Source organism: Theropithecus gelada, chromosome X (genome assembly GCF_003255815.1).
Source record: "Theropithecus gelada isolate Dixy chromosome X, Tgel_1.0, whole genome shotgun sequence".
NCBI classification, from domain to species: domain Eukaryota; kingdom Metazoa; phylum Chordata; class Mammalia; order Primates; family Cercopithecidae; genus Theropithecus; species Theropithecus gelada.
Window position 1 is genome coordinate 74,143,995 of NC_037689.1, and position 23,453 is coordinate 74,167,447.

Below are 23,453 nucleotides of genomic sequence, written 5' to 3' on the forward strand. Positions count from 1 at the left end.
GCTTCACACCTCTGAAGCCATACTAGTCTCAAGTCCACCAGTGATCTGGGGGTGGGGAGCAGGAAAAGCAAGGAATCCTGTCATACTGAGACTTTGATCCCTCTCCTTGGCCATTCACCAACTTGGCCCAGGACCCTATCCAAAGGTGTTACCTTACTGTGAATAAACAGAAGACACCTCTCCCCCCACTGGATCTGATGCTGTTCTGGCTAATTTAGCAGCAAGTTGGATGAGGCAAAAACAACGATGGCCTCTGGCTACCATGCTCCACAGATCTGTGAACTGGGACAAATACTGTGTCCCAATTGCATGATGGACAAAGCCCTCAATGGGTGGAAGGTGAGTCAAGCCCTTGAAGAACATAGATAGAGCATTTAGCTGCCATCAGCCATCTGACAGTTGGTCTTCATTGTACCAGACGTTGATATTGCTAAAGAAAAATAATAGAATAACATACCACACTTGAGCAACATGAAGTGCACAGAACTTTGGAGGAAGATTTATTAATTGTTTATAAAAGATTTTTATATGTAACATGAAAAAATTGCTTTAAACTTTTGGGGTGGTATGATCAAGTTGAGTTAGGAAATCATGTCTTGTAAAATAACTTTGGTAAAAAATCTTCAAAATCTTTTCTAGAAATGACATTTGAAAATCGATTTATTAGGCCACCTACAGAAGTGAAACACGTTCATACTTGCTCAATCCATGAGTCAAAGAGGACATCTGAAAGCAAAGAAAAAATATGTAGAACTGAATGAAAATGAAAGTAAAATATGTCAAAATATATTGGATGCAGTACATCAGAACTGAGAGGAAAATTTATAGCACTACATGCTTACATTAGGGATGAAGAAAGTTTGCAAATTAATAATGTAAACTCCAACATTAAGAAACTAGAAAACACAAAACAAAATAAATTCAAAGTATGCACAATAAAGGAAATAATAAAGATGACTGAAAATAAATGAAATCGAGAATTTTAAAAAGCAGAGAAAAACCACAAAACCAAAAGTTGATTTGTTTAAAAGACCAAAAAGAAAAAAAAAAAATCAGAAACTTCTAGCAAGACTGATAAAGATGAAAAGAGAAATGACACAAATCACCAATATTAGGATAAAAAGGAGTATAGCACTACAGATCTTGCAGTCATTAAAGATATGGTGATGGGATACTAAAAACAATTTCATGGGCCTCGTATGGTGGCTCACACCTGTAATGTCAGCACTTTGGGGGGTGAGGTGGGCGGACCACAAGGTCAGGAGTTCAAGACCAGCCTGGCCAACATGGTGAAACCCATGTCTACTAAAAATACAAAAATCAGCCAGGCATGGTGAAATGCACCTGTAGTCCTAGCTACTCGGGAAACTGAGACAGGAGAATTGCTTGAACATGAGAAGCAGATGTTACAGTGAACTGGGATCATGCCAGTGCACTCCAGCCTGGGCGACAGAGCGAAACTCCATATCAAAAAAAAAAAAAAAGAAAAAAATTATGTTTATAAATTCAACAGTTTAAAAGAAATGAACAAATATCTTTAAACCACAAAATATAGAAAGCAACAGAACTGAAGTAAAATGGATAGTGAGAAAATTATATAACCACAATAGAAATTGTGTTTTTTTTTTGTTGTTTAAAAGATCACAATAAGAAACAACTTTATAATGATAAAGACTTCCAAAAATCCACTCCTTCATAAAGCAATAAGTAACCATGTAAAAATTTGTCAAAATCAACTTTTTCAGAATGCTAGAAAATAACCCAACACTTGCAAGAATCAAAGGGGTATTATTGTGAAAATATAGCAAAATATATGTCCGAACAGCAAGGTTTGAGATATTATTTACCCGGCCTTATTCCCATCCTCCTCCAAAATTCAGGGGTAAACTTTATAACAGTCTCTCAAGTATTTTATCTGTAAAAATTAACAGCCTAACACACATTGAAGAAGAAAGAACAGGTTTGGAGCTCCTCAAAAGTGTAATCCCCAGATTATCATCACTTTTTGATATAAAAGGCACTTCCCTACAAAGCTATACTCTCAGGGCTTATCTTTGGTCATTTATTTTTTTTTTTTTTTTTTTTTTTTCTTTTTTTTTTTTTTTTTTAAATTTATTTATTATTATTATACTGTAAGTTGTAGGGTACATGTGCATAACGTGCAGGTTTGTTACATATGTATACTTGTGCCTTGTTGGTGTGCTGCACCCATCAACTCGTCATTTACATCAGGTATAACTCCCAATGCAATCCCTCCCCCCCCCCCCCGGCCCCTTGTTGGGCCCCGTTTTGTGATTTTCCCTTTCCCGATTCCAGTGATCTCATTGTTCAGTTCCCACCTATGAGTGAGAACATGCGGTGTTTGGTTTTCTGTTCTTGTGATAGTTTGCTAAGAATGATGGATTCCAGCTGCATCCATGTCCCTACAAAGGACACAAACTCATCCTTTTTTATGGCTGCATAGTATTCCATGGTGTATATATGCCACATTTTCTTAATCCAATCTGTCACTGATGGACATTTGGGTTGATTCCAAGTCTTTGCTATTGTGAATAGTGCTGCAATAAACATACGTGTGCATGTGTCTTTATAGCAGCATAATTTATAATCCTTTGGGTATATACCCAGTAATGGGATGGCTGGGTCATATGGTACATCTAGTTCTAGATCCTTGAGGAATCGCCATACTGTTTTCCATAATGGTTGAACTAGTTTACAATCCCACCAACAGTGTAAAAGTGTTCCTATTTCTCCACATCCTCTCCAGCACCTGTTGTTTCCTGACTTTTGAATGATCGCCATTCTAACTGGTGTGAGATGGTATCTCATTGTGGTTTTGATTTGCATTTCTCTGATGGCCAGTGATGATGAGCATTTTTTCATGTGTTTGTTGGCTGTATGAATGTCTTCTTTTGAGAAATGTCTATTCATATCCTTTGCCCACTTTTTGATGGGGTTGTTTGTTTTTTTCTTGTAAATTTGTTGGAGTTCTTTGTAGGTTCTGGATATTAGCCCTTTGTCAGATGAGTAGATTGCAAAAATTTTCTCCCATTCTGTAGGTTGCCTGTTCACTCTGATGGTAGTTTCTTTTGCTGTGCAGAAGCTCTTTAGTTTAATGAGATCCCATTTGTCAATTTTGGCTTTTGCTGCCGTTGCTTTTGGTGTTTTAGACATGAAGTCTTTGCCCATGCCTATGTCCTGAATGGTACTACCTAGATTTTCCTCTAGGATTTTTATGGTATTAGGTCTAACATTTAAGTCTCTAATCCATCTTGAATTAATTTTCGTATAAGGAGTAAGGAAAGGATCCAGTTTCAGCTTTCTACTTATGGCTAGCCAATTTTCCCAGCACCATTTATTAAATAGGGAATCCTTTCCCCATTTCTTGTTTCTCTCAGGTTTGTCAAAGATCAGATGGCTGTAGATGTGTGGTATTATTTCTGAGGACTCTGTTCTGTTCCATTGGTCTATATCTCTGTTTTGGTACCAGTACCATGCTGTTTTGGTTACTGTAGCCTTGTAGTATAGTTTGAAGTCAGGTAGCGTGATGCCTCCAGCTTTGTTCTTTCTGTTTTGGTTACTGTAGCCTTGTAGTATAGTTTGAAGTCAGGTAGCATGTTTAAAGCATTTTTTTTCCAATTCTGTGAAGAAACTCATTGGTAGCTTGATGGGGATGGCATTGAGTCTATAAATAACCTTGGGCAGTATGACCATTTTCACGATATTGATTCTTCCTATCCATGAGCATGGTATGTTCTTCCATTTGTTTGTGTCCTCTTTTATTTCACTGAGCAGTGGTTTGTGGGAAAAGTGATTTCATGGGCCAGGTCCAGGGCCCCCCTGCTGCTTTGTGCAGTCTCTAGCCTTGGCACCCTGTGTCCCAACCGTGACTAAAGGGGGACAACATACAGCCCAGACCATTGCTTCAGAAGGTGCAAGCCCCAAGCCTCAGCAGCTTCCATGTGGGGTTGGGCCTGTGGGTACACGGAAGTCAAGAACTGAGGTTTGGGTACCTCTGCCTAGATTTCAGAGGATGTATGGAAATGCCTGGATGTCCAGGGAGAAGTTCACTGCAGGGACAGAGCCCTCATGGAAAATGTCTGCTAGGGCAGTGTGGAAACATATGTGGTGTCAGAGCCTGTCAACAGAGTCCCTACTTGGCCACTGCCTAGTGGAGCTGTGAGAAGAGAGCCACCATCCTCCAGACCCCAGAGTGGTAGATCCACAGCAGCTTGCACCATGCACCTGGAAAAGCCACAGATACTCAAGGCCAGCCCATGTAAACAGCCAGGAGGAGGGCTGAATCCTGCAAAACCCACAGTTGTGGAGCTGCCCAAGGCCATGGTAGCCCACCTCTTGCATCTGCATGACCTGGATGTGAGACATGGAGTGAAAGGAGACCATTTTGGAACTTTAAGGCTTATTGACTACCCTATGAGATTTTGGACTTCCATGGGGCCTGTAGACCCTTTGTTTTGGCCACTTCCTCCCACTTGGAATGGTTGTATTTACCCAATGCCTGTACCCCATTGTATCTAGGAAATAACTAAGTTGCTTTTGATTTTACATGCTCCTAAGTGGAAGACATTTGTCTTGTCTCAGATGAAACTTTGGATTTGGACTTTTGAGTTAATTCTGGAATTAATTAAGACTTTAGGGGACTATACAAATGGTATGATTGTGTTTTGAATTGTGAGGCCATAAGATTTGAGAGGAGTCAAGGGTGGAATGATATGGTTTGGGTGTGTCCTTACCCAAATTTCATCTTGAATGGTAGTTCCTATAATCCCCATGTGTCGTGGGAGAGACCAGATGGAGATAAATGAATCACAGGGGCAGTTTTCCCTATCCTATTCTCCTGATAGCAAGTCAGTTCTCACAAGATCTGATAGTTTTATAAGGGGTGTCCCCCTTCACTGGGTGCTCATTCTCTCTCCTGCCACCCTGTGAAGATGTGCCTTCTGCCATGATTGTAAGTTTCCTGAGGTCTGCCCAGCCATATGGAACTGCGAGTCAATTAAACCTCTTTTCTTTATAAATTACCCAGTCTCAGATATTTCTTCATAGCCATGTGAGAACAGACTAATAGACAATCAGACATAAAATAATACTCAGAAAATAAAATAAAAAGTATACCAGCCACACTCTTAAACCACAGTGCAATAAAAATAGAAATCAATGCTAATAAAATTGCTCAAAATCATACAATAACACAGAAATTAAACAACCTTATCCTGAAAGAATTTGGGATAAATAATAACATTAAGGAAAAAATCAAGAAGTTCTTTGAAACTAATGACAACAAATGTACAAAATACGAGACTCTCTGGGACACAGCTACAGTGTGTTAAGAAGGAAGTTTATAGCACTAAATATCCACATCAAAAATTAGACAGATTTCAAATAAACAAGCTAACATCACAACTAGAGAAACAAGAACAAACCAACTCCAAAGCTAAAAGGAGATAAATCAAAATCAGAGCTGAATTTAAAGAAATTGAGACATGAAAATCTACTCAAAATATCAACAAATCCAAGAGCTGGTACTTTGATAAAATTAATAAGATAGACCTCTAGCTAGACTAATAAAAAAGAGAGGAGATCCAAATGAGGATAATTCAAAATGACAAAGAGGACGTTACCAATGGACATGAATGTCTGTGAAAACATCTATGCACACAAACTAGAAAATATGGAAGAAATTGATAAATTCCTGGAAACGAACACTTTCTAAGACTGACCCAAGAGGAAATTAAGTCTCTGAACGGACTAATAACGAGTTCCAAGCTTGAATTAATAATAAAACACCTACCAATAAGAAAAAGCCCAACACCAGTCAGATTCACAACCAAATTATACCATATGCATAAAGAAGAGATGGTACTATTTCTACTGAAACTATTTCAAAATTTGAGAAGAAAGGACTCCTTTGTAACTCATTCTAATGAGACCAACATCATCCTGATACCAAAACTTGTCAGAGACACAACAAAGAAAGAAAACTAAAGGCTAATATCCTGGATGAACCTCAGTGTAAAAATTCACAATAAAATACTGGCAAACTGAATCCAGCAGCACATAAAAAAGCTTATCCATCACAATCATGTTGGTTTCATCCCCAGGATACAAGATTGGTTCAACATACATAAATCAATAAATGCGGTTTATCGCATAAACCAAACTAAACACAAAACCCTCATAACCACCTCAATAGAGGCAGAAAAGCTTTTAAATAAAATTTAACATCACTTCATGTTAAAAGCCCTCAAAAAACTAGGCATAGAAAGAACATACTTCAAAGTAATAAGTGCCTTCTATGGCAAACCCAGAGACAACATCATGCTGAATGGGCAAAAGCTGAAAGCATTTCCCTTGAAAACCAGAACAAGACAGGGATGCCCTTTAACATCACTCCTAGTCAAAATAGCACTGGCAGTCCTGCCAAGAGCAATCAGGCAATAGAAATGAATAAATGCCACCCAAAGAGAAAAAGTGGAAGTCAAAATATCCATGTTTGTACACATCATGACTCTATGTCTATAAGGTCTCACAGTCTCGGTCCAAAAGCTCCTTTATATGATAAATAACTTTAGCAAGGTTTCAGGATACAAAATTCAATTTACAAAAATCAGTAGAATTCCCATACACCAACAGTCAAGCTGAAAGCCAAATCAGGAATGCAATCCCATTTACATTAGCCTCAAAAGGAATATGATACCTAGGAATACAGCTAACTAAAGAGTAAAAAGATCTGTACAATGAGAATTATGAAACACTGCACAAAGAAATCAGTGACCCAAACAAACAGAAAATAATTCCATGCACATGGATAGAAATAATCAATATTTTTAAAATAGCAATATTGCCCAAAACAATCTACAGATTCAATGCCATTCCTACCAAACTACCAATGACATTATTTGCAGAATTAGAAAAACTATATTAAAATTCATATGGAAGCAAAAGAGAGCTTGAATAACCAAAACAATCCCAAGAAATAAGAACAAAGCTGAAGGCATCATGTTATGTAATTTCAAACTATATTATAAGGCTACAGTAACTAAAACAGCATGGTACTGGTACAAAAACAAAGTCATAGATCAATGGAACAAAATAGAGAGCCCAGAAATAATACCACACATCTACGACCATCTGATCTTTGACAAATCTAACAAAAACAAGCAATGAAGAAACGACTCTTTCTAAAGGTGTTGGTATAACTACCTGGCCATATGCAGAAGACTAAAACTGAAACACTTCCTTGCACTATATATTTAATCAACTCGAGATTGATTAAAGGTTTAAATGTAAAACGTAAAACTATAATACCCTGAAAGATAACCTAGGAAATATTCTGGAAATAGGACCTGGCAAAGATTTCACTGTGAATACACCAAAAGCATTTGCAATAAAAACAAAAATTTTTGTGAGACCTAATTAAAGCTCTTCTGCATAAGAAAAGAAACTATAAACAGAGTAAACAGAAAAACTACAAATTGATAGAAAATATTTGCAAACTATAAATCTGACAAAGGTCTCATTTCCAGAATCTATAAGAAACTTAAATCGACAAGGAAAAGAAAAAAAATTTTAAAAAGTGGGCAAAGACTATGAACAGACACTATTCAAAAGAAGACAAAAATATGGCCAACAAGCATATTAAAAATGGTCAACATCACTAATCATTAGAGAAATGTAAATCAAAACCACCATCAGATATCATCTCACACCAATCAGAATGACTATCGTGAAAATGTCAAAAGATAACAGAAGCTATTGAGGTTGCAGAGGAAAAAAAAAACAAAACAAAACACTGCTGTGTGAAATGTAAACTAGTCCAGGTGTTGTGGAAAGCAGTGTGGCAGTTTCTCAAACAGCTTGAAACAGAATTATGATTTGACCCAGCAATATTATTATTCAATATATGCCCCCAAATAATATAAATTGCTCTAAAAACGCATGCAGGCATATGTTCTTTGCAGCACTGTTTACAATAGCAAAGATATGGAATCAACATAGATGTCCATCAATGACAGACTGAATAAAGAAAATTTGGTACTTATACACCATGGAATACTACATGGAAAGAGATCATATCCTTTGCAGCAACATGGGTGGAGCTGAAAGTCATTACCCTAAGCAAACTAATGCAGGAAAAGAACAATAATACTGCATGTTCTTACTTATAAATGGGAGCTAAACAATTAGAACACATGAACACAATAAAGGGAACAACAGACACCAAGTTCTGTTTGAGGGCTGAGAGTTGGAGAAGGGAGAGGATCGGAAAAAAACTACCTATTGGATACTACACTTATTCCTTTTGTGATGAAATAAACTGTACACTAAACCCCTAAGACATGAAGTTTACCTATAAAACAAACCTGCACATGTACCCCTGAACCTAAAATAAAAGTTATAACAGAAAAAGAGCCATCTATGAAAAACCCTCAACCAACTTCATACTGAATGGGCAAAAACTGGAAGCATTCTCCTTGAAAACTGGAACAATAAGAAGATGCACACTCTCACCACTCCTATTAAACATAATACTAGAAATGCAAGCCAAAGCAATCAGGCAAGGGAAAGAAATAAAATACACCAAAATTGAAAAAGAAGTCAAGCTATGTCTCTTTGTGGATCTTATGATTCTATACCTAGAAAACCACAATGACTACTACAAATGCCCCTGTGGAACTGAAAAACGACTTCTGTGAAGTTTTAGAATACAAAATCAGTATATAACCATCAGTTCTGTGTATATACAGCAATAAAATTCAAACTGAGAGCAAAATCAAGAAAATAATCCCATTTACAATAGCCACCAATAAAATAAAATAAAATAAAATACCTAAGACTTTATCTAACTAAGGAGGTGAAAGATCTCTACAAGAAGAACTACAAAACGCTACTGAAAGAAATCATAGGAAACACAAACAAATGATAAACCATTTTATACTCATGGATTGGAAGAATCAGTATTGTTAAAGTGGCCATACCACCCAAAGAAATCTACAGATTTAATGCTATTTCTATCAAGCTGTAACTCATGTTTCACAGAACTAGAAAAAATTTCCAAAATTTATATGGAATGAGAAAGTAGCACAAATATCCAAAGTGATCCTAAGCAGAAAGAATAAAGCTGGAGGCATCCCATTACCTGACTTCCAACTATGCAATAAGACTACTTTAATGGTTCATTCCAAGATAGCCAAATAGGAACAGCTCTGGTCTGCAGCTCCCAGCATGATCAATGGAGAAGATGGGGATTTCTGCATTTCCAACTGAGGTACCTGGTTCATCTCATTGGAACTGGTCAGAAAGTGGGTGCAGCCCACTGAGGGTGAGCCAAAGCAGGGCAGGGCATCGCCTCACCTGGAAAGTGCAAGGGGTCAGAGGATTTCCCTTTCCTAGCCAAGAGAAGCCATGACACACTGTACCAGGAAAATCAGACACTACCACCTAAACACTGTGCTTTTCCAACGGTCTTAGAAAACCACACACCAGGAGATTACATCCCACACCTGGCTCAGCGGGTCTCACACCCACAGAGCCTTGCTCACTGCTAGTCTGAGATGGAACTGCGAAGTGGCAAGCCTGGCTTGGGGAGGGGCGTCCACCATTGCTGAGGCTTCATTAGTTAAATAAAGCAGCCAGAAAGCTTGAACTGTGTGGAGCCCATCACAGCTCAAGGAGGCCTGCTGCCTCTGTAGACTCCACCTCTGAGGGCAAGGAAGAGCTGAACAAAAGGCAGCAGAAACTTCTGCAGACTTAAACGTCCCTGTCTGACAGCTCTGAAGAGAGCAGTGGTTCCCTCAGCATGGTGTCTGAGCTCTGAGAACAGACAGACTGCCTCCTCAAGTGGGTCACTGATCCCCGTGTAGCCTAACTTGGAGACACCTCCCCATAGGGGCCGACTGACACCTCATGCAGTCGGGTGCCCCTCTGAGACAAAGTTTCCAGAGGAATGATCAGACAACAATATTTGCTGATCTGCAATATTTGCTGTTTTGCAGCCTCTGCTGGTGATACCGAGGCAAACAGGGTCTGCAGAGGACCTCCAGAAAACTCCAACAGACCTGCAGCTGAGGGACCTGACTGTCAGAAGGAAAACAAAAAAACAGAAAGGAATAGCAACAATAAAAAGGACATCCACACCAAAACCCCATCTGTAGGTCACCATCATCAAAGACCAAAGGTAGATAAAGCCACAAAGATGGGGAGAAACCAGAGCAGAAAAGCTGAAAATTCTAAAAACCAGAACACCCCTTCTCCTCAAATGGTTCACAACTCCTCACCAGCAATGGAACAAAATAGGACAGAAAATGACTTTGATGAGTTGACAGAAGTAGGCTTCAGAAAGTCGGTAATAACAAACATCTCCAAACTAAAGAAGAATGTTCAAACTCATTGCAAGGAAGCTAAAAACCTTGAAAAAAGATTAGACGAATGGCTAACTAGAATAAACAGTGTAGAGAAGACCTTAAATGACCTGATGGAACTGAGAACCGTGGCACGAGAACTACATGATGCATGCACAAGCTTCAATAGCCAATTCTATCAAGTGGAAGCAAGGGTATCAGTGATTGAAGATCAAATTAATGAAATGAAGTGACAAGAGAAGTTTAGACAAAAAGGAGTAAAAAGAAATGAACAAAGCCTCCAGGAAATATAGGACTATGTGAAAAGACCAAATCTACATTTGATTGATGTACCTGAAAGTGACAGGGAGAATGGAACCAAGCTGGAAAGCACTCTTCAGGATATTGTCCAGGAGAACTTCCCCAACCTAGCAAGGCAGGTCAACATTAAAATTCAGGAAATACAGAGAACACCACAAAGATAATCCTCGAGAAGAGCAACCCCAAGACACATAATTGTCAGATTCACCAAGGTTGAAATGAAGGAAAAAATGTTAAGGGCAGCCAGAGAGAAAGATTGGGTTACCCACAAAGGGAAGCCCATCAGGCAAACAGCAAATATCTTGGCAGAAACCATAAAAGCCAGAAGAGATTGGAGGTCAACATTCAACATTCTTAAAGAAAAGAATTTTCAAACCAGAATTTCATATCCAGCCAAATTAAGCTTCACAAGTGAAGGAGAAAAAAAAGTCCTTTATAGACAAGCAAATGCTGAGAGATTTTGTGATCATCAGGCCTGCCCTACAAGAGCTCCTGAAGGAAGCACTAAAGATGGAAAGGAACAAGCAGTAACAGTCACTGCAAAAACATGCCAAATTGTAATGGCCATTGATGCTAGGAAGAAACTGCATCAACTAACGTGCAAAATACCAGCTAACATCATAATGACAGGATCAAATTCACACATAACAATATTAACTTTAAATGTAAATGGGCTAAATGCCCCAATTAAAAGACACAGACTGGCAAATTGGATAAAGAGTCAAGACCCATCAGTGTGCTGTATTCAGGAGACCCAACTCACATGCAGGGACACACATAGGCTCAAAATAAAGGGATGGAGGAAGATCTACCAAGCAAACGGAAAACCAAAAAAGAAAAAAAAAAAAAAAAAAAAAAAAGGCAGAGGTTGCAATCCTAGTCGTTGATAACACAGACTTTAAGCCAACAATGATCAAAAGAGACAAAAAAGGCCATTACATAATGGTAAAGGGATCAATGCGACAAGAAGAGCTAAGTATCCTAAATATATATGGACCCAATACAGGAGCACCCAGATTCATAAAGCAAGTCCTTAGAGACCTATAAAGAGACTCAGACTGCCATACAAAAATAGTGGGAGAATTTAACACCCCACTGTCAATATTAGACAGATCAATGAGACAGAAAGTTAACAAGGATATCCAGGATTTGAACTCAGCTCTGCACCAAACGGACCTAATAGACATCTTCAGAACTCTCCACCCAAAATCAACAGAATATACATTTTTCTCAGCACCACATTGCACTTATTCCAAATCAAACCACATAGTTGCAAGTAAAGCTCTCCTCAGCAAATGTAAAAGAACAGAAATACAGCAAACTGTCTCTCAGACCACAGTGCAATCAAATTAGAATGCAGGATTAAGAAACTCACTCAAAATCGCATGACTATATGGAAACTGAACAACCTGCTCCTGAATGACTACTGGGTAAATAACAAAATAAAGGCAGAAACAAAGATTTTCTTTGAAACCAGTGAGAACAAAGATAATGGGACACATTTTAAGCAGTGTGTAGAGGGAAATTTAAAGCACTAAATGCCCACAAGAGAAAGTGGAAAGATCCAAAATCAACACCCTAACATCACAATTAAAAGAACTAGAGAAGCAGGAGCAAACAATTTCAAGAGCTAGAAGAAGGCAAGAAATAACTAAGATCAGAGCAGAACAGAAGGACATAGAGACACAAAAAAACCTTCAAAAAGTCAATGAATCCAGAAGCTGGTTTTCTGAAAAGATCAACAAAATTGATAGACCACTAGCAAGACCAACAAAGAAGAAAAGAGAGGAGAATCAAATAGATGCAATAAAAAATAAGAAAGGGGATATCACCACCGACCTCACAGAAATACAAATTACCATCAGAGAATGCTATAAACACCTCTATGCAAATAAACTAGAAGATCTAGAAGATGGAGAAATTCTTGGACACATACACCCTCCCAAGACTAAATGAGGAAGAAGCTGAATTCCTGAATAGACCAATAACAGGCTCTGAAATTGAGGCAATAATTAAGAGCCTACCAACCAAAAAGTGTACAGGACCAGACCGATTGACAGCCGAATTGTATGAGAGGTACAAAGAGGAGCTGGTGCCATTCCTTCTGAAACTATTCCAATCAATAGAAACAGAGGGAATCCTTCCTAATTTATTTTATGAAGCCAGCATCATCCTGATACCAAAGCCTGGCAGAGACACAACAAAAAAAGAGAATTTCAGACCAAGGTCCCTGATGAACATCAATGTGAAAATCCTCAATAAAATACTGGCAAACCGAATCCAGCAGCACATCAAAAAGCTTGTCAACCAAGATCAAGTTGGCTTCATCACTGAGATGCAAGGCTTGTTCAACATATGCAAATCAATAAACGTAATCCATCACATAAACAGAACCAAAGACAAAAATCACGTGATTATCTCAATAGATGCAGAAAAGGACTTTGACAAAATTCAACAGCCCTTCATGCTAAAAACTCTCAATAAACTAGGTATCGATGGAAGGTATCTCAAAATAATAAGAGCTATTTATGACAACCTCACAGCCAATATCATACTGAATGGGAAAAAACTGGAAGCATTCCCTTTGAAAACAAGCACAAGACAGGGATGCCCTCTCTCACCACTCCTATTCAACATAGTGTTGGAAGTTATGACCAGGGCAATCAGGCAAGAGAAAGAAATAAAGGGTATTCAATTAGGAAAAGAGGAAGTGAGATAGTCCCTGTTTGTAGAAGGCATGACTGTATATTTTGAAAACCCCATTGTCTCAGCCCAAAATCTCCTTAAGCTGATAAGGCACTTCAGCAAAGTCTCAGGATACAAAATCAATGTGCAAAAATCACAAACATTTTTATACACCAATAACAGACAAACAGAGAGCCAAATCATGAGTGAACTCCCATTCTAATTGCTGCAAAGAGAAAAAAATACCTAGGAATCTAACTTACACAGGATGTGAAGGACCTCTTCAAGGAGAACTACAAACCACTGCTCAATGAAATAAAAGAGGACACAAACAAATGGAAGAACATTCCATGCTCACAGATAGGAAGAATCAATATCATGAAAATGGCCATACTGCCCAAGGTAATTTATAGATTCAATGCCATTCCCATCAAGCTACCAATGACTTTCTTCACAGAATTGGAAAAAACACTTTAAAGTTCATATGGAACCAAAAAGAGCCTGCATTGCCAAGACAATCCTAAGCAAAAGAACAAAGCTGGAGGCATCACACTACCTGACTTCAAACTATACTGATTTCTGGCCAGGAAATCAGGTAGGAGAAGGAAATAAAGGGTATTCAATTAGGAAATGAGGAAGTCAAATTGTCTCTGTTTGCAGATGGGAAAAAACTACTTTAAAGTTCATATGGAACCAAAAAGGAGCCTGCATTGCCAAGACAATCCTAAATAAAAAGAACAAAGGTGGAGGCATCACGCTACCTGACTTCAAACTATTCTACAAGGCTACAGTAACCAACAGCATGGTACTGGTACCAAAACAGAGATGTAGACCAATGGAACAGAACAGAGGCCTCAGAAATATCACCACACATCTACAACCATCTGATCTTTGACAAACCTGACAATCCTGACAAAAACAAGAAATGGGGAAAGGATTCCCTATTTAATAAATGGTGCTGGGAAAACTGGCTAGCCATATGTAGCAAGCTGAAACTGGATCTCTTCCTTACAACTTATACAAAAATTAATTCAAGATGGACTAAAGACTTAAATGTGAGACCTAAAACCTTTAAAACCCTAAAAGAAAACCAAGGCAGTACTATTCAAGGCATAGGCATGGGCAAAGACTTCATTACTAAAGCACCAAAAGCAATGACAACAAAAGCCAAAATAGACAAATGGGAGCTAATTAAACAAAATAGCTTCTGCACAGCAAAAGAAACTACCATCAGAGTGAACAGACAGCCTACAGAATGGGAGAAAATTTTGCAATCTACCCATCTGACAAAGGACTAATATCCAGAATCTACAAAGAACTTAAACAAATTTACAAGAAAAAAATAAAACAACCCCATCAAAAAGTGGACAAAGGATATGAACAGGTACTTCTCAGAAGAAGACATTTATGCAGCCAACAGACACATGAAAAAATGGTCATCATCACTGGTCATCACAGAAATACAAATCAAAACCACAATGAGATACCATCTCACGCCAGTTAGAATGGCGATCATTAAAAAGTGAGGAAAGAACAGATGCTGGAGAGGATGTGGAGAAATAGGAATGCTTTTACACTGTCATTGGGAGTGTAAACTAGTTCAACAATTGTGGAAGACAGTGTGGCAATTCCTCAAGGATCTAGAGTTAGAAATACCATTTGACCCAGCGATCCCATTACTGGGTGTATACCCAAAGGATCATAAATCATGCTACTATAAAGACACATGCACAAGTATGTTTATTGCATCACTATTCACAACAGCAAAGACTTGGAATGAACTCAAATGTCCATCAATGATGGACTGGATTAAGAAAATGTGGCACATATTCACCATGGAAAACTATGCAGCCATAAAAAATGATGAGTTCATGTCCTTTGTAGTGAAATGGATGAAGCTGGAAACCATCATTCTGAGCAAACTGTCGCAAAGAGAGAATACCAAATGCCGCATGTTCTCACTCATAGTTGGGAATTGAACAGTGAGAACACTTGGATACAGGCGGGGAACATCAGACACTGGGGGCCTGTCGTGGGGTGGGCGGATGGGGGAGGGATAGCATTAGGAGAAATACCTAATGTAAATGATGAGTTAATGGGTACAGCAAACCAACATGGCGCATTTATACATATGTAACAAACCTGCATATTGTGCACATGTACCCTAGAACTTAAAGTATAAAAATAAAAAATAAAGCCAAAAAAAAGTGAGTACTTTAAACAAAACAGCATGATACTGGTACAAAAACAGACACATAGACCAATGGAACAGAATAGACAGAAATAAAGCCACACACCTACAGCCATCTGATCTTTGGCAAAGTCAACACAAACAAACAATGAGGAAAGGACTCTCTATTCAATAAATGCTTCTGGGATAGCTGGCTAGTCATATGCAAAAGAATGAAAGTGGACCCATACCTTTCACCATAAACAAAGAATAAGATAGATTAAAGATTTCAATTTTAGACTTATAAGATTCCTAGAAGATAACCAGGGCAACACTATTTTGGACATCAGCCTTAAGAAAGATTTCATGACAAAGTCATCAAAAGGAATTGCGACAAAAACAAAACTTGACAAGTAGGACCTAATAAAAAAAGAGCTTCTTCAAAGCAAAAAGTGACTGTCAGCAGAGTAAACAGATGGCCTACAGAATGAAATAAAATATTTGCAAGGGTACATCTAACAAAGTTCCAATATCCAGAGTGTATAAGAAGTTTTTTAAAAATGTACAAGCAAAAAACAAACCCACTAAAAAGTGGGGAAAGAACATGAACAGACACTTCTGAAAAGAAGACAGGCAAACGTCTCACAAACATGAAAAATGCTCAATCTCACTAACCATTTGAGAAATGCAAATCAAAACCACAATGAGATGCCATATCACACCAGTCAGAAGGGCTATTATTAAAAGTAAACAAAAACAAAACAAACAAATAAACAAAATGCAGTGCTGGTGTTGAATCAAGTTTAGCCTAAAGCTGCCTCCTCACATATTTTAAATTTGGCCTATAGGATTTTTGTACATTGTGAACTATAACAAGTGGAGGTGTAACCCAGACCATAGCCTACACTAGTACCAATTACCAATATTTGACCAATCAAATGTAGCCAACTATTTGAACTATGTTCAAATAAGACAAATGCCAAGCTGTAAACAATCCAGACATTTCTCTACCTCACTTTCATTTTCTGTGCATCACTTTTCTTTTTCCGTTCATAAGTCTTTCACCACGTGGCTGTGCTGGAGTGTCTGAGCCTATTCTGGCTCAGGAGGCTGCCTGATTCACGGATTGTTCATTGCTCAATTAAACTCCATTAATCTAAATTCAGCTTGAAATTTTCTTTCATCAGATGGCCTCAGAAGTGGGATTGAAGTAGAACTTCTAAAGACCCCTAGGAGCACTGAGTGACCAAGCGAGATACCCATTAGAGCCACTGTGTTTCTTGATCTCTTAGAGCAGCTGGGGAGCATGGTAAATTCTCAGATTCTGAAGTTACATGGATTTCTGTTTTGAGTTCTCCAAGTTTCTTTGAACAAATTTCTGATCCAAACTGGGTTTGGAAGTCATGACAGAAACTGGACTGAGTCCAGGATTCGATTGGATGTGGTAATTAACTGTCTTTGGTCCAGTTAGAAGCCTCTTACATCTGACTGGGTCAGAAAGAAATTAGTAGTACATGAAAATGTTGCAGGGGGTGTGCATTTTGGCTTTTAGACATTTGCAGGAATTTTTGTGTTCTACCCTTTTGTTTCTTTTTTCTTGTGCATTTAGGTAGGGAAAAAGTCATTGGCTTAGTTGATCAAGGGAACCTGAGAGCAAAGCCAATACTTGATGTAAAAATGAAATCCTTAATTTTTGGAGAACAGAGTTCCTTCTGGCTCATACATGCATAAGTATTGGGCCATGGAAGCAGTAATCTTACAGAAATGATAAAATCTTGTCAATCTTACTAAAGATAACTTACAGTGGAATGTTCCAAATGAACAACACTGCACTAAAGTGTATTTGAAAATGAGAGCTCCCAAATTAGTCTCATCTAAGGATGCCTACTGATATGCAGAAAAGGAATTTTCAATATTTTTATTTAAAGGCTTTATGAAAGGGAAATAAAAAGCTTAAGTGATTGATTAAAAAATTAAATCTGCTAACTTTTTGACTTAGTTATGACTGTGATCCAAAGAAATAAACTGCCGACTTTGAGTATGTAGTGGTGTACATTTTAACTGGATAAAGGATGGGATTGGGTTAGAGGCCATCTCCACAGTAAAGTTCCTTTTAGTAAAAAATGGATTTGTCACTATGAGATATTGACCGCTATTCTCTTTAAATTAATTGGCTTTCATTCTTTGGGTGGCTGTGGGTGACAGAATTAGGCATGTACAGTATAACTGGACATGGGGAGCTTCTTTTTCCCTAAGGGGAGAAACTTGAGAGCTGATGAGACTGCTGGAATTATAATGACTGACAAGTAGCCACTTGAACTTTTAATTTTGAGTTGCTGCAATGGGTAGGTCTTTCTCTGGCCTCCCTGAGCTCCTCACCTTTCCGACCCTGTTGCAAGCAATGCTTTTCTCCCTTCCCTTTTCTCTCTCTCTGTGAAAACTGGTTGTAGGAATGATAAAAATTACTATCTCTTGCAAAGTTTAACTTAATGAGAAAAGTAATTTGTGAAGATAGTCTTAAGCTATAGCACAACTGGCATACTTTGTGCTATAAATTTGTTTTTATTGTATCATTCTGTCATAAAGAGGGGTATCTTAGGATAGAATGTGGGCCTAGGAGCTCCATAAGCTTGCTGTAAAGCCAGCACAACAAACTGGTCAGCTACAAACTTTGCTGCAGGTCCCTGAAATGAAAAATCTGGATGAATGTTTTTCTTCATCTTTTTTTATGTCCTTGGGAGCTTGATCTTGTAACCACACAGCAGTACTTTTTCTTGGTTTCTGCCGTCCAGGGAACAGAAACTTGGTAGTTCATGTCATAGTTAGCTCAAAAAATTTTTTTGAGCAATTAAAAACTATTGCAAGCTCAAAATTGGCTGCTCTAGATTCCTTATTTTAAGAGCATTGGAAACCGCCCAATGCAATAGCTTAGTAGCTAAGGCTTTGTCATTTCACAATGGTGGCCTGGGTTCAAGGTTCAGTTCCAGGCTTAAGAAATGAGCCCTTTAATGGCATAACATGCATGTGACTTTTGCTATTTATTGATTCTCTTCCCCTCCATGAAAAACTTCTGAATTCACTTCTTGAATTTTACTTTCTCTTAGCACCTGAGAGGATACGTTTAGTGAAGGTCAAAAGCCAGACATATTTGCTGTTTGTTAAGGTTAGCATTTGGCAATAAATATTTGGTTAAAAGTCAGCTTAATTAAAAGCAGATATTCAAGCTATAGGTATATTTTTAAAGTATTTATGGATTTTTATCTTCTTGAATCTTGTATTTTATAAGTTTTTTTTTTTCTTTTCAGTCAACTGAATTGTTTTTCTTTATTTTATTTTTTCTTCTTGTCACTCTTGATGCACATATAAGAGAACCTTAATTAACCTCTAACAGCTTGGGACTCCTTGGCAAAAACACAGGAGGTGCCACTGACCTTGTTTTGGGAAAAACCTCTGTTTTAGTCATGAAACTCCAGGAACTGAAAACAGATAGATCGCTCTTAAAATCTAAGGCTAAATATACTTTTGGGGATGGCAAATGGCAGTTGTGGAGGATACTTGACTCTTTGCACATTTAAATAAGAGAAGCATACTCCTGGCCACCTAAAAAGAATGGAAATGTCCCCACCCCTCATTGAGATTAGACTCCCTTGGGGGATGTGCTAATCACAGAATCAACTAATCAACTTTGGGATGCTTTGCAATGCAAAGCAATGTTTTTACCATGAAATGCACAAAATCAGTGCACTGTCTTGTTCTATAACACTTCTCTTTTAGGGATGCAGGATCCAGCATAAAAATGGGACCCTGAATTTTTAGGGATCTGTTTTGTCTTCCAGCTGTACCTGCATATTAGGCCTTAAAAACTGCATGCTTTAAAAAGAAATGCAAAAACTGGCAAATGAAAAAAATCATACAACTATTAGATCTTCTTCTGCCTTTCTGTGTATTTATATGTGTTCTGTATGTGATGTTTATATATGAACGAGCTCTGATTAATTGGCTTAAAAATAATAAGTGCTGGAATCACATATTTTGCTATGAAAATAAAAACTAATGCCTTTTGTTTAACATAACTTTAGTAAGCTTCAGGAAATTGAAGAGTTGTTAAGATTATTGGTAAAATAAAGACATTTGGTCTATATCAGGAAGGTCAAATATTAGGTTTGTCAAATGCTTTAAGGTAATAAACTGCCTCTTTGACTTTTAAAAATTGTTCAACTTTTGCTTCAAAAGCTACTGCAGGGACATACCAGGAAAACCTAAATAATTCACAGACTCTTTGAAAGAAGTGGTTTGCTGCTGCAAACTCCATGAGACAGCCAAAAAACTGTGAGTGCCCAAATTGTGATAGGGGAAAAGTCTGTTTCTGAACACACATCCTCTGTGGAGAACCTAAAAATCCAAATCAGAAGAGAAGGATTTAACCTTACCTAGGGCTGAAACAAATTTAGAGAGCTGAGTGAAATATAAAAGTAGAAGAAGCAGCAAAAGAAGCCCTGTAGGCACTCCTGGCCCCCAGGGAAGCCATTTTTTACTTTATCTCACAGAAGTCTTTGGGAAGGGCTGCCAGTGGAATTAGAGAAGGACCACAGGAAGAAGGAAAATTCCAGCTGAATTTTGTAATAATTTTGACTGTGAGTGATTTTTCCTGGGCAGAATCTGGGAGGCGGGGAGGTGAATGGGATGTTCAGATATGAGCACAGGAGCTGCAACAGTCTTCTAGCCTGGGGTAAGATCTCAGTCTTGCTCTCTGGCTGAATACATATAAACTCGGGGCTGTTTGGTGGGACACAGTTGGAGTGAGACTGGCTTTGCTGGCTGCATGGGAGCTGGGTAAGGCCTGTCACTGCCAACATTCACCACTTTCCTGGTGACCTGTATGATAAAGCAGAGGTAGACAAAATCCCCTTGGGAACACAACACCATTAGCCTGAGAATCAAACCCGTATTCTTACAGTGGCTGCAGCAAGCCCTGACCAAAAAGAGTCTGAGCTCAGACATAGAGAACCTTCCTCCTATGTGACAGTCTTTCTCTATTCACCCTGGTAGCTGAAGATAAAAGACATTATCGCTTGGAAGCTCTATGGCACCTGAGAAACCTGAACACTTACCCAGGCAACATTAGGGCAAGATTGTATCCCCCTTAAACTACCATATCTGATGCTGTCTTTAAAGTGCCACATCCTGGCTGGAGGCCAAACAGCTAAGACCACTACAGCAACTCAGGAATGAACAGCTCTACTTCAACAAATGAGAAAACAAGAGCTAACTTTATTTCCTGTAACATTCTGGCTAACAAGAGGTCCTGAGTCTCTTCATGTGACAACTTAACTGCATTTGAGAAAACCAGTGCACTAAACAAAACTACAACCAAGGACCCTCACAGAGTCAACATCACTCATCTGCTACCCGTATTGGAGCAGGTGTTGGTATCTATGGCTGGCAGACCTGAAGACAAATCACATCACAGGACTCTTTGTGGACACTCCCCAGGACCTACCTGGAGTCCAGTAGCTCCACTGCATGCCTAGACCTAGAAGAGGAGTAACAAAATGTGCAGTCCAGCTCTTGAAAGTCCCATCCCTAGGGGAAGAGGGAGAGTACCAAATCAAGGGATTGCCCTGTGAAACAAAATAATCTGAGCAACAGCCCTTGAGTCCTAGGTCTTTTCTCTGACATAGTCTACCCAAATAAGAAGAAACCAAACAATTCTGGTAATATGACAAACCAACGTTCTCTAACACCCCCATAAGATCACACTAGCTCACCAGAAATAAAATCAAATGAAGAAGAAATCTCTGAATTGCCCCCCCAAAATAAAATTCAGAAGGCCAATTATTAAGCTGCTCAAGGAGGCACAAGAAAAAGGTGAAAACCAACTTAAATAAATTTAAAATATAATACAAGATGTGGACGAAAATATCTCCAGAGAAATAGACAGCATAATAAGAAATAATCACAAAACTTCTGTAAATGAAAGACAAACTCGCATAAATGCAAAATATGCTGGAAAGTTTCAACAATAGAATTGAACTAGTAGAAAACAGAAAATAGAACTTCAGAACTCAAATACAAGGCTATTGAATTAGCCCAATCTTACAAAGACAAAGAAAAAAAAATGAATGAGAATAAAGTCTCCAAGAAGTTTAAGATTATGTTAAACTACCAAACCTAAGAATAATTGGTATTCTGAAAAAGAAGAAAAATCTAAGCCTTTGGAAAACATACTTGAAGGGATAATTGAGACAACATATTTGGCCTTCCTAGAGATATAGATATCAAAATGCAAAAAGCTCAAAGAACATAGGTGAAATTCATCACAGATTGATCATCACCTAGACAGGCAGTCATCAGATTATCTAAAGGCAAGACAAAGGAAAGAATCTTAAGAGCTGTGAGGGAAGAGCATCAGGTAACCTATAAACGAAAACTAATCAGATTAACAGCATATTTCTAAGCAGGAACCCCTCAAGCTAGAAGAAACTGGGGTCCTATTTTAGCCTCCATAAACAAAACAGCTATCAGCCAAGAATTTTGCATCCAGCAAAAGTCAGCTTCATAAGTGAAAAAAAGAGTCATTTTGTCACAAACAAATGCTAAGAAAATTCACCATAACCAAGCCATCACTACAATAACTGTTGAAAGAAGTTCTAAATCTTTAAACCTCAAAATACACCAAGATAGAACCTCATTAAAGCATAAATCTCACAAGACCTATTAAACAAGAACACAATGAAAAAAAAAAAGCATTGTATTCAGGCAACAGCTAGCATTGTGAATAAAAAAGTACCTCACATCTGAATACTAATGTTGAATGAAATGGCCTAAATGCTCTACTTACAAGATACAGAATGACAGAATGGATGAGAATTAACCAACCAACCATCTGCTGTCTTCCAGAGACTCACCTAACACATAAGGACTTACATAACTTAAGGTAAAGGGGTGGAAAAAGATATTCTATGCAAATGGACATCACAAGTGAGCAGGAGTTGCTCTTCTTATATCAGACAAAACAGACTTTAACACAAAAACAGTAAAAAAGGCAAAGAGTGACATTATATAATGATGAAAAGACTAGTCCAACAGGAATATATGATAATCCTAAATATATATGCACCTAACACCGGAACTCCCAAAGTTATAAAACAATTACTACTAGACCTAAGAAGTGAGATGGACAGAAATGCAATAATAGTGGGGACTTCAGTACTCTACTGACAGCATTAGACATATCATCAAGACAGTCAACAAAGAAACAGTGGACGTAAGTGATGTACTAGATCAAATGGACTTAACATGTATTTACACAACATTCTACCCAACAACTGCAGAATATACATTCTATTCATCAGCACATGGAGCATTCTCCAAGATAGACCATATGATAGGCCACAAAACAAGTCTCAATAAATTTAAGAAACTCAAAATTGTATCAAGTACCTTCTCAGACCACTGCAGAATAAAATTGAAAATCAACTCCAAAAGGAACCCTCAAAACCATGCAAACACATAGAAATGAAATAATCTGCTTCTGAGTGATCTTTGGGTCAACAAAAAACTCAAGGTGGAAACAAAATTTTTTGAACCGACCAATGGTAGTGACACAACCTATGAAAACCTATGGAATACAGGAAATCTGGTGCTAAAAGGAAAGTTTATAGCATTAAATGCCAATAGCAAAAAGTCACAAGAAGCAAAAATAGACTATCTAAGCTCACACCTCAAGGAATCAGAAGAACAAGAACTGACCAAACCCAAACCCAGCAGAAGAAAAGACAGAGCAAAGATCAGAGCAGAACTAAATGAGATTGGAACAAAAGAAAGCAGTACAAAAGCTAAATAAAGCAAAAAGCTGGTTCTCTGAAAAGGTAAACAAAATTGATAAACCATTAGTAATATTAACCCAGAAAAGA